The sequence below is a fragment of the Hyperolius riggenbachi genome, chromosome 12, assembly GCF_040937935.1.
Source record: "Hyperolius riggenbachi isolate aHypRig1 chromosome 12, aHypRig1.pri, whole genome shotgun sequence".
NCBI lineage: Eukaryota > Metazoa > Chordata > Amphibia > Anura > Hyperoliidae > Hyperolius > Hyperolius riggenbachi.
Genome location: NC_090657.1, coordinates 130,457,526 through 130,470,719, shown reverse-complemented (window position 1 = coordinate 130,470,719; position 13,194 = coordinate 130,457,526). Strand labels below are relative to the sequence as shown.

General features: G+C 41.2%; 2 long non-coding RNA genes across 2 annotated transcripts in view; one reads left to right on the top strand and one right to left on the bottom strand.

Moving 5' to 3' along the window:
- Positions 1-13,194, top strand: part of LOC137541493 (uncharacterized) — a 127,783-nt gene that overhangs the window by 101,215 nt on the left and 13,374 nt on the right. The window lies entirely within an intron of this gene.
- On the bottom strand, positions 4,451-11,615 carry LOC137542471 (uncharacterized). Its single transcript, XR_011025441.1, has 3 exons — positions 10,962-11,615; positions 9,202-9,329; positions 4,451-7,521 (listed from the first exon to the last, which is right to left on the bottom strand). It is a non-coding gene; the product is annotated as an uncharacterized lncRNA (long non-coding RNA).

Here is a 13,194-nt window from a genome sequence, read left to right as displayed (position 1 = left end):
CTTTGGAAATTTGAGGGATCCCATTGATAAAAAAAATTGACAATCTTTTAAGAAGAGCATAGGAATCCTCATCTTTAATATTTGAACCTGCTATTGCCTCTACAGCTGCGGCCAGGTCTTTGAAAATTTGGCTATCTCAAACCCAGTCCCAAATAGCTTCAGGAGTATCTAGAGAGGAGATACTCATAGATTTTGATAGTTTATTTCATGCAGCAAATTATCTTTCAGATGCAGCAGATGACACGGTTCGGTTATCTGCCAGAACCACAGCCTTGGTCAACTCGACTAGGAGAGGGATCTGGGTGAAAACCTAGCACGTTATGTGGAATACCTTGTGAGGGTGAGTTACTTTTTGGTTCCAAGCTAGATCAGACACTGGAGAGGTCATCGGATAATAAAAAGAACTTTCCTATTAAAAATAATTTTTCTTTTCAAACGTTCCTTTCGAGACCCAAAGAAAAGTGAACAAGAAACCAAAATGTTTCCAAAGAGGAGATAAGGACAAAATAAATCTCAGCAACCCAGATTAAATGTGTCTTTTACCCCAACAACTCAACCCTCTAAACAATGACAGGCTTCCTGTGGGGGTAAGAGTAGCACACTTTTTTTTTACCAAAACTGGGAACGCATGTTTCAAAACAGGTGGTTACTAAACATAATCCTCGAAGGTTACATAATAGTGTGCTATTAGCGGGTTTTTTTGGAAAGGAGATAAGCTGAAGAAGAATATGTCATACGTTTTTTCCGAGCTCTTAAAACTTAGGCCACTGGTGCAGTCAAAAATGCCATCTTGGGATATTAATACAGTACTGCAGGCTTTGTGTAATAGTCCTTTTGAACCCCTGGAAGAAATCTCTGATAAGCTGCTAACTCTCAAAATTGTTTTCCTTGTAGCAATTACATCTGCTAGGAAGGTTTGTGAATTGCAGGCCCTGTCTATAAAAGAACCCTGCTGCATTATTTCTGGTGATAGAATCACATTACGGTTAGACACTTCTTTTCTCCCTAAGATGGTCTCTAAATTTCATTGTTCAAAGGAGATATTCTAAAGGCCCATACACACGTCGGACTTTTGTGAACGACGGGTCGTTTGAACGTCCCGTCGTTCAGTCGTCCGCGCGCTAAATCGGGCGTGTGTACAGACTGTCGTTCGGGTGATAAGACTGGTCTTGATAGCTCAAAATCAGTCTTATCACCCGAACGACAGTCTGTACACACGCCCGATTTAGCGGACGGACGACTGAACAACGGGACGTTCAAACGACCCGTCGTTCGCAAAAGTCTGACGTGTGTATGGGCCTTTACCTTTCTTCTGTAATAATCCAGCTAATGATAAGGAAAGGAAACGTCATTGTCTTGATGTGAAGAGATCTGTACTATGTTACTTGGACCGTTCTAAACAATGGAGAAAATCAAAGGCCTTTCTTCTCTTTGGAGGAAAATTTTAAAGGAAAACAAGCATCTAAAAACCACTATAGCCAGATGGATCAGGCAAACAATCGCCCTGGCTTATTCACATCAGGGGAAGATCCTATCGTCAATAAAGGCACATTCGACTAGAGCAGTTTCAGCTTCTTGGGCAGAGAAGGCTGGAGCCTCCATCGAACAGATCTGTAGAGCGGCCACGTGGTCCAGTCAAAATACTTTTGTCAAACACTACAGACTAGATGTTTTAGCTAGTTCAGATCTGTCATTTGGCAGGAAAGTGTTACAGGCAGTTGTCCCTCCCTAATCTGTTTATCTTGTCTTTCGTCTCAGGGGTGCTGTCCAAGGACGTACCTGGAAAGACTATAATTACTTATGGGTAATGTCTTTTCCAGTAGTCCGAAGGACAGCACCCTTGCGACCCACCCTATTGTGTAATAATACATTTTTTTAAGCATACATGTGTGGTCGGGTTTTTTTTTGTTTTTTTTTTATTATATTACTGACGGTGTATTGTGATGTGCCTGTGTATATATACGCCTGCCTAATGAATATGCAAATGTCTATGCTTTTTTTTTTTTCTTTTTTTTTTTCAGCTTCCTGTCCATTTGGTGTGGGGAAGGAGACAAGTCTCAGGGGTTCTGTCCTTCGGACTACTGGAAAAGACATTACCGTAAGTAATTAAGGTGGCCGTACACTGGCCCGATTCGCGGCCGTTTCGACAGCAGATTCGATCCTGGGATCGAATCTGCTGCCAATCGTTCGCGGTAAACACACCCGCCAATCCGATTTCCTCCTGAAATCGGATCGGTCCGTCGATCGCGCCTTGCGGGAAATTACCCTCGATCGCCCGCGGGTAGGGAGCGCGTCGCTAGCGGTGGCCGATCCGATCAGGTATACATTACCTGATGCTGGCTCCCGGGCATCTTCTCCACGCTGCACGGCTCTGTTCCGTCTCCATCCCGGCTCTTCCTGTGTCACTGCAGTGACCAGGAAGTTCAAATAGAGGGCGCTCTATTCGAACTTCCTGGTCACGGAAGGGGGGGGGGGGACAGGCGGCAGGAGTAGCTCAACAGATTGTGATCGGTTTCAGGCTGAAATCTGTTTGCAGTAAAGGCAGCCATACGATCCCTCTCTGATCAGATTCGATCAGATAGGGATCTGTCAGCTGGTCGATCTAATGGAAAATCGGCCAGTGTATGGCTACCTTTAGTCTTTCATCCACAGAACTGTTGCAAATGAATCGTTCAGTGTGATGAATCGGATCACTCGGCCCACAAAGGAGAACCAGTTCAAATGAACCAATAGTTCATGAACTGGACAACACTACATTTCCACTACGATGCTTCGTTCGTGACTTGTTTTTTTTTTTTTTTTTATGAATTGTGATCGCTGGGCACCGTAATACTCATTGAAATGGCACTACATTCCCAGCGGCAGTACGGCATAACATGGACAGTGGAAAAAGCAGCTTGCGCGATCGCAAGCACAGGTGATTTGCGCTTGCGATCGCGCTTGCTAGTGGAAAAGGGCCCTTATGCCTCGTTCACACTATACGCACTGCTGTGTGTATTTCAGCAGCGCATATAGTATGTGATCAGCAAGAACATCAGAAGTGCATAGAGAGCATGTCCGGTGTTCATACTATGCGCCGTCTGCGCAGCAGTACAATGTGCTATTGCACTGCTGAACACATTTTTGCTAAAGCGCATCGCTGATCCCATTCACTGCAATGAATATGATCAGCAGCGCAACGCATGGCAACGCTTGCGATCAGGAGCGCATGTGTCTCGAACGCACAGCCATACGCGTTGCCTAATGTGAACGAGGCCTTAGGGAGGCTTACACATTGATGTAAGCTTGTTGTCAAGGTGATGTGTGCTGTCGGAGGGACAGCAGGGAGGGGAGAATAAAACACTGGGCTGGGTTGAAAAACAAAAAGAAAAGGGCAGAAGTGATATCACTTTTGGCAGCACAGAGAAGCAGTCAAGATGGAAACCAGCATAAAAATGTTTTTTCTTATTAATTTTTTTTACTAAATTCTGCCAGTGAATGCTAAAATCAATGGGAAAGGCAGGCCGAACAAGTAATTTCCTATTGAACGATATTTCATTATTTTTTTCACTTCAAATGGACTTCCAACCCAATTTAACAGGAAATAAACATTCATAGGTGATATCATGATTGAAGACCCTTACCGTAGTCTCGGTTTACCTCTGTGTGCTTGTAATTCATCCTGGTAGCTTCTGAGACTTAGAGAACCAGAGACAAAGCACCCTCATGTATTTTACTACATTTATCAGTGGGAACATGACAGTAAACACTTACCCTGCTTTTAAGGTGCGTACACACGCACTATGGAATCAAACGACTGGTCCGTCAGACCCTCCCACTCTGCGGACTTTCAGCCGACTTTTCACCCTTGTGAGTCTGCCGACAGTGCGTACACACTCCCAGCGGGAGGGGTTGACGGACCCGTCATTGGCTTCCATAGTGCGTGTGTATGCACGTTTAGTTTCATTCTTCTCTGCTCAATCTGCCTGTTATCAGCTGTGTTAAGAATCTCTGACATTCAGTTTAGGTTTGACCTGGAATCATTATAGCTGAGTCAGTCTTCTGTGAAGTCTTTTCAAGCCTTCCCCCTCCTGGCTTAGCTTTCCTGCTTTGCATACTCAGAGCTCTGATGACATGGGAGGAGCTCATTTGCTGAGAAAGAAGCTCTGAAACAGACAAGTGTGGCTGTGTGATCTGTGTACTATGCAGTCGTCGTCATTATCTGTGCAGTTTCATTACTATGAGAGACACTTCCTACAGGCAGCCACACAGCATACCAGACTAATAAAGTTGAAAGCACACCGATAAAAGGCTACAGCTGCAGCCCTGCTTGTCTATAGATTCATAGAGCCTAGACAGCACATCCAGAACAACTCATAACCTGGAAGCAGAAGGGATATGATCCTGCGGCCATATTAGGTTTTTTATGGAGCAATAATGGAAAAAAAATAGGCACACCAGAGCGGCAAAATTATCAAGTAGAGAATTTATTCTTTACAACCTATCGACTGATATTTATTTTGTGTGAAACGTTCATCTCTGGTTCCCTTTAAAGAGACTCTGAAGCGAGAATAAATCTCGCTTCAGAGGTCATAGTTAGCAGGGGCATGTGTGCCCCTGCTAAACCGCTGCTATCCCACGGCTAAACGGGGGTCCCTTCACCCCAAACCCACCCCTGCAAAATCAACGACTAACTTTTGCTCTTCCTGGAGGCAGGGCTAACGGCTGCAGCCCTGCCTCTCAGCGTGTCTATCAGACGCGCATCGCCGCCTCTCCCCCACCCCTCTCAGTGAAGGAAGACTGAGAGGGGCGGGGGAGAGGCGAAGGTACGTGTCTGATTGTTTTGCCTAAGCAAATAGGGTTTTTAAACCCTCTAACTTCGCTCACCATTCAAAGATGGGAATAAACAAAATTGCTGCAAAACATGTATATAAAACTCAAAGAAATAGTTTTAGTCCTTCAATCCTGTTACAATATTATCTAAGCCTGCAGAATCATAGTTTGAGTAATTAGAAGTATGCATCAACACGTTACCAAGCTGTTGTAGATATCACCCATGGAAGATCGGGGGACCTCAGCGACCTCGGCAGGGGAAACAACTGGAACATACACGAACAGCACGTCTGCTGATTATCTGGAAAGATCCCAAAGTCAAAGTGTTTTCCCCCTGCCTTTAACGGACAGAATCGTCATAACCGTGCAAGCGCACAAGCAGCTAATCAGAACATGTTTCTATTCCACGCAAGCGCAGAAAGGACACATGCTGCTGATGCTGCCTCAGCGCGTGATCACATGATCTTATTCCGCGCAAGCGCAGAAAGATCATATGTTGCTATTTTAGCGCGTGATCAGAACATGCTCTCACTGCGCGCAGGCGCAGAAAGACCACATGTTGCCAATCAAGCGACAAAACATGTTTTTCTTCTACCCAAGGGCAAGAACAACATGTTGCTTTGTGAATGTTGCTTTGTGAATGTTGCTTTGTGGATAAAGAATGTGAGCAAATGAAACTTATTGCACAGCAATTCATTGTTCTTACTCTGCACAAGGACAGACAAAATACAGCAACGTCTCCAGTTGCTGTGTTAAACCAAATTAACTCATCCAGTACTAGACAGAGAACACATTTAACATATATACGTGAACAGTAATCCATACATTAAAGGATCCATACATAAAGACAGGCATGTCACTAACGTATCACATTCGGCCCTTGATTAGTGTTCACGAACCATATGTTGCAAACCTAACCTTAGACCGACGGCAAAGCCGATAAGCCACATAACAGTTCCACAATGTAATGAGGAACATCACAATACATAAGACCAGTACTGGATGAATAAGAAAGTTCAACAAGTAGCACTAGGAGAATATCCCATAAATATATCCCACCAATGATGTGATGTGGCATCTGCAATAGAAGAGCCAACTTTCACAATTTTATCAGCAACAATAGTTGTAGACAGAATATGCTGTGCAAGAGTTTTATTTAATAAAACAATGTTTCTGAACGTCTTCAGAAGCATTCATTAATTTATGTAACCGTGTCAAGTTAAAATCCCAATTAGGCATATCAGGCGTAATTGGGGACCAAAATTTAGCCACTGAGGTTTCCCTATCCCCCTGCAATAAAAAAAAAAAAGTTTCATTATGCCAAGTTATGCTAGAAACATTAGACAAACATCCTGAAAAAGGAGTGACCATATGGGGTATTACTGAAACATTTGTCACCAAACATATCTGTTGTGGAGCAATCTCCACCATCATTTCATAATTTAATGGAAGGACAGTCCATTTGCAGACATTAATAGTATTCTGCAAAAGGCAAGGTTCATAAACTGCCGACTGCAATTTACAAATAGTACCTTCTAAGGTACTATCACAAAATTAAAGGTCATGTGTTTGATTACGCTCATCAACATGTGAACCATGGAATTCTGGTTGCCAGAAATACTGAAAACCAGGAGCACCCATAACCAAAGGCATGACCACAAATTTACAGATGACAGACATTTTGGTGACATTATACATTACAATAATACCCGTGCAGACTGTATCATTGCATGTCATTTTCTCAGATTCCAAATGTATCCACCAATCTTGGGGAACTGAAGAATTAAAAAACTGACCTCCATACTTGTTCATTACCAGTCATTAATGCTAATTGCATAGAGGATTTCTGTTGAATCTGATAAATGGTTTGCAATGTACAGACAGTCCAATCAACAAACATTGTCATGTTAGTATCAAACTGATTAGTAAAATATACAGACGAACCAGTTATATCAGCAATCATTGTATCAACACCAGCACTAATCATAGCAGGATAGTATGTGGTTGGCATCCATTTGGCCTGTAAAGTCAAAGCATCATTTATTTTACTTCCTGCATTATGCAATCTATTAGCAAGAGTCTCTATATCAAAGCCATTTAAAGTTCCAGTAAGAGAGCCATAACCACCAAGCAAGGTATCATACCAAGCTCTTTGATAAGGCCCTTTGGACAAGTCTTTGAAGGAGGAAAAGTTATATGAGTATGCAGAACAGTCTTTTGAGTATGTCGAACTGTCCTGGATCAATTTTAGACATTAATGTTCACGAATAAACATTGCAATCCTTGTGGTGGAATGGACACTTTAAAAATATCAGTAGCATTCTTACACATGTTTAACCCCACTCAAGCTGAGGTGTCAACTAGTGACACAGGTAGATATTAAGATACCCCTCATCTCGATACAATACAAAGAATGTTCCTACATCCTTAATCTTCTTATCACCCAATTGTAGTGGACATGGGTAATGTGGTCTTTTAGCAGGACTAGGCACCTGCCACACAGTTCCAGAAAGAGTTAAATTAGCAACTGTACAGCAGCCTCCAGCTTGGCACTCCTGATTGGACTGGACTTTGTGCTGTTTATCTTCCATTGGGAAGCAGTTGAATCTATAGGCACTAGCTTAGTGCCCGGAGTCCAGGCTCCAACCCCTGAAGCGATCAACAACACGATACCAAGGAGTCCAAGCATATAACATGCACGATAATGATCTATAAATACAAACAAGTATAAATCATTCTTGAAAGTAACATTTTTCTTGTGGGACATGCTCCCACTGCTCTTTTTCAAACTAAATTATCGGTAAAGTTTTGTTCTTCCCTTTAGCAACTACCTCAGCTTTGTCTGGAGGACCAGTTGGTCCTTAAACCCAAATTTTGTCTCTAACATTTACCACATTAGTGGAACTAAAATTTATACCACCCCTTACTGAAAGGCTTCCCTCTCTACAAATAAAGGAATTAGGGTCCCTTTACACTTAATCAGCTGCTGTCAGCTGTAACCGAAATAACAACTGATGTACAATCCAGTGTCCATGTTCCCCTATGGCTTCTTTCACACTATACACTGGGGAAAAAAAAATTGAAGCCTTTTTTTGCAGTATACTGCCATTGGGAACAAAAAACAAAACTAAAAATGTATGCGTACTAATGCATACTAACGCATTAAGTGTAAAAGGGCCCTCAGGAGAACCTGGGCTATATGACTCTTTGGCCTGTATATACACAGCGCCTCCCCTAGGTTTATTAGAATGACCTGGTATAAACAAAATCTGTTATCTTCACAGTTTGCATTATTTTATCATTCTAACCCAGAATATGCATAAATTCTAGCATCTTTAACAGAGGTATTCTTGAACATATAATACACTCTCTCTATATCCGTAAAGAATCAAACCAGACTTCACACAGTTCATTTGAAACAACTCAATTCACACTTCATCAACACATTCTGACACTTATGTCATTCAGCTAGTCAGTACAACATTCACAACCCTTTAGCTCAACAGGTAAACACTCCTGCACAATTATAGCTAAAAACAAGGGAACCAGGGGAAAAAATTGCTGGCACAGATATCACCCTGACATCAGCAGAATAATCACATTTAACCCTGTATCTAAAATGTGAGTATTTGCAGGGGTTTTGAAATTCTAGCAAAACCCAAAATAATCAGCTGTATTATTTGCCAATTATCTTTGCTGGTCTATAACTGCCCAATCATCATTCTATTTCACTAGCTCAGCATCCGCACCATAACTTACGTAGATATCACATTCTCTTCACCCCCTGACCCGTAAAATCTATGTACTGCGTAACTTACTATACTTACTTAATTAATCAATCAATCGATCAATCAATCTTAGAAAAATCTGATACATTTCCAAGCCCATTTGATATAGACGAGACATTCACTACACAGCTGAAATAAAATTATTTTGATAACCTTATTTCAACACTGACTTCAGTAACAAACTTAAATGGACGGTACACACACAGTGCTGCACCAAACAAAACACACACACCGTCACACACAAGCCAGTTGCGTTACAATCTCTCATCTCTTTTCCTACTATATTTTATCAAAGAACAAGTATATCCTATGAAGTATGAGTTAAAGGTCAATGTTTTCTAACAATATACAGCATGTACCCCTATTAAAATGTGTGCCAAGCACCCTCTACTGGGGAGAGCAGCATCTCAAATACTCACTCACCGGCTCGCACACATTCCTTAGGAGCTCTCGACACTCGTGCACAAATGTTTTTTTGTTTTTTTTTCAAACATTCCTCTATGCTTTCAAAACCAGACATATGAATACACAATTATTCAAAACTCACTATAGCAGATCCACCATATAAAGCATTCATTAAAAACAACAAAAGTTAACCCACCTGTCTTGTCCAGATTATATTACCATTTTTAATTCTGCCAGTGCAGTGGGGTACTGTCACTTTTAGGAATTTGCTTTACAAGTTTAAACACAGCACTCCAAGTTTCTGTGGAGAATATACTTCCATATCTATGCAACAAAGACAGACTGTATTAAAAACTTAGTAGGAAAAGCTGAAATTCACTGTCAGGCTACTCTCTGTCCCTTATTTCCCATCCCTGTTTTTCCCTGATCATCAAGAGTATGGGATTTTCCTTAAAAGGGACAAAACAGCAGTAACAACCTGAAGAAAACTCCCAGCTATTCCTAGTCTTTTCAGATCCAACTAAATACATTTGTGCTCAAGTCTTAAAAAAAAAAAAACAAACAAAAAACAAAACCCCAAAACAATTACTTTATGAAACCTGACATACTTATATTCAACCCAGTTAAATGCACACTGTCCTATTTCTGTGCAATGATCAGTGGCAGAGTTTGACTTCTTTTTATTTACAGAAGCTCCCTGCTCCACTGATAACAATCCAAAATATGTGATCATAGGAGTATCTTTCCCAACTACTTCCTCCAGCACATTTCTTAAAAATCTTACATTTAAATTTTTTGTTTCTTCAATTTTGATAACCCCAATGATCTTCTTTATTCTCATTATTTCAATTAAAGAGTCTAATTTAGGATTGAAAAATGAGATCCGCAGGACAAATGACCCAATGATCATTTGCAGCATTGGAATCCCAGACATATGAATCCTATTTGTCAGGATTTCCAATAACTCCTGCTTGGGCAATATATTTGTACACTTTAAGCCTATACCCTCAAGTAATTTAACAACATTGAGGATTTCTGATTCTTTTAACTCACACAATCTTTATCAAACTTTTCTGTAAGCTGTCAGCAACATCCCACTACGTCGCCCGAAAGCGACAACATCACCCGATTTAACGGGGACCCCCTTAAGTACATTAACAACATTAAGGGGCTCTGCCCTAAGGCAGTTGCATCACCTGACTTAACAGGGACACACACCCTCTAGAGTATGCACTCCATCTAGAGGTTTAACATCTCCCAACTTACTCTCCCATGACTCTGCAGGCACATGATTCACTAATTCTTGAACTAGAATGCTGTAGGGAAGTCCGGACCAGCCGGGAATCTCCACTACACTTTCATTTTTCGTTTTATCCATCCTTTTAAACATGTAGAATTTTTTACTTTCTGCCAAGAGGGTGGAATTTGGACCAGAGGTGACCCTCATCAAAGTATGACTACACCCCAAGTCCAAGTACACGCTGATAATCGGTTCAAAAGTTATCTCACTTTGAAACTTTTGGCAAAATGTCAAGTAGCTTAAATGCTACCACTGTTTGAGTAGATATTGAAACTGTTTGCAAAATCTCAATATCTCTTTCCTTTAATGAGATATATCGATTTGAACCCTCAATTTGCAAAACTTTGCACAATGACTCCTGGTGCACAGGGGAGCCACTGGGCAAAATATCAACCAAATCTGAGCATACAATTCAACAAATTAAAAGGAAGGATCCTGCCAAGACTACGCCAATTAATGTTTTGCCTAAGCAAATACGGTTTTTAAACCCTCTAACTTCGCTCACCATTCAAAGATGGGAATAAACAAAATTGCTGCAAAACATGTATATAAAACTCAAAGAAATAGTTTTAGTCCTACAATCCTGTTACAATATTATCTAAGCCTGCAGAATCATAGTTAGTTTGAGTAATTAGAAGTATGCATCAACACGTTACCAAGCTGTTGTAGACATCACCCATGGAAGATCGGAGGACCTCAGCGACCTCGGCAGGGGAAACAACTGGAACATACACGAACAGCACGTCTGCTGATCATCTGGAAAAATCCCAAAGTCAAAGTGTTTTCCCCCTGCCTTTAACGGACAGAATCGTCATAACCGCGCAAGCGTACAAGCAGCTAATCAGAACATGTTTCTATTCCACGCAAGCGCAGAAAGGACACATGCTGCTGATGCTGCCTCAGCGCGTGATCACAACATGATCTTATTCCGCGCAAGCGCAGAAAGATCATATGTTGCTATTTTAGCGCGTGATCAGAACATGCTCTCACTGCGCGCAGGCGCAGAAAGACCACATGTTGCCAATCAAGCGACAAAACATGTTTTTCTTCTACCCAAGGGCAAGAAGAACATGTTGCTTTGTGAATGTTGCTTTGTGGATAAAGAATGTGAGCAAATGTAACTTATTGCACAGCAATTCATTGTTCTTACTCTGCACAAGGACAGACAAAATACAGCAACGTCTCCAGTTGCTGTGTTAAACCAAATTAACTCATCCAGTACTAGACAGAGAACACATTTAACATATATACGTGAACAGTAATCCATACATTAAAGGATCCATACATAAAGACAGGCATGTCACTAACGTATCACACTGATAGATGCGCGGGAGGCAGGGCTGCGGCGGTTAGCCCTGCCCCAATGCGGAAGCGCTCCCCCGCTGCACGGAGGGGATTTGGGGGATCAGGGACCCCAGTTAAGCCACGGGATTTCTGCGTTTTAGCAGGGGCACACATGCCCCTCCTATCTATGAGGTCTGAAGCGAGGTTTATTCTCGCTTCAGACTCTATTTAAAGAGAATCTGTATTGTTAAAATCGCACAAAAGTAAAAATACCAGTGCGTTAGGGGACATCTCCTATTACCCTCTGTCACAATTTTGCCGCTCCTCGCCACATTAACCACTTTGAAACCCTTGCTACACTTATCTACTCCCCACAGAACTTTACCTGGGGCTCAGGGGAGTAGATAGGCGTACTTGTGGTAAACAGTGTGCTGTATGCCCAATAAGCTATCTGATTATGTATATAGGGTATCATTTTAACCGTGACAAGTGAGAGAATAGATTTTGTGGTGTTTGACAACTGAGGGATAAGTCATGTGATTTTTTTTTTACCGGAAAACTGAATGAAAAGCAATAAAACTGTTATTTTCATGTACTCTATACCCCCAAATAAATACTTGTAAAAACAACAAAAGTGACAGCATTGAAAAGAGAATACATAGTTACCCTAGGGACTTAGCTTTTAAAATATGTATGCCATGAGAGTGTTGCCATGAGAGTGTATTACTGTTAATCATGAAGAAAAGGGCTTTTAATTACTGATAGAGTACAATGAGAAAACAAAAAACACAAACCAGAAACTAATATATTTTCGCCATACATTGTGCTAGGAACATTATTTAAATGTTGAGATAACCAGGACAAATTAGCAAATAGAATGTGTGTGTTTTTACCTATGGTAACATTGTTTATTTGAAAACTATAGTGGATGGAAATGGAGAAAGTGTATTTTTTCTTTTTTTTTTCTCATTGTTCCCCTTTAAAATGCACAGATAATAACATAATTACTAAAAGCAAATATCACCCTCACAAAGCATAATTTGTGGCAAAAAAAACAAGATATAGATCATTTACATCTGATGAGTAGCAATAAAGTTATTGGTGAATGAATGGGAGGAGCTCTGAAATGTGAAAATTGCTCTGGTTTTTAAGCAAAAAACCCTGTGGTGCTGAAGTGGTTAAAAGTGGTTAAAAACCGTTTTAAAAAGTTTGTTTATAAACAAACAAAATGGCCACCAAAACAGGAAGTAGGTTGATGTACAGTATGTCCACACATAGAAAATACATTCATACACAAGCGGGCTGTATACACCCTTCCTTTTGAATCTCAAGAGATCATTTGTGTGTTTCTTTCCCCCTGCAGCTATTTTCCACTGAAGTGTCAGGCTGTTTCTTCCTGCAGAGTGCAGACAGCTCTGCCTGTATGTAATTCCTCAGTATGTGAAAGCCCAGCCAGCTCAGAGGAGGATTTATCCAGCTTGTAAAAGATAAGAGAGAAGCTGTCCTAATCTAAATAATACACAGGCAGTGTGCAGAGAGGGGCCTGGAGGGGGGAGATGCATCACAGAACCACAACACTGAAGAACTTGGCAGCCTTCCAGACAC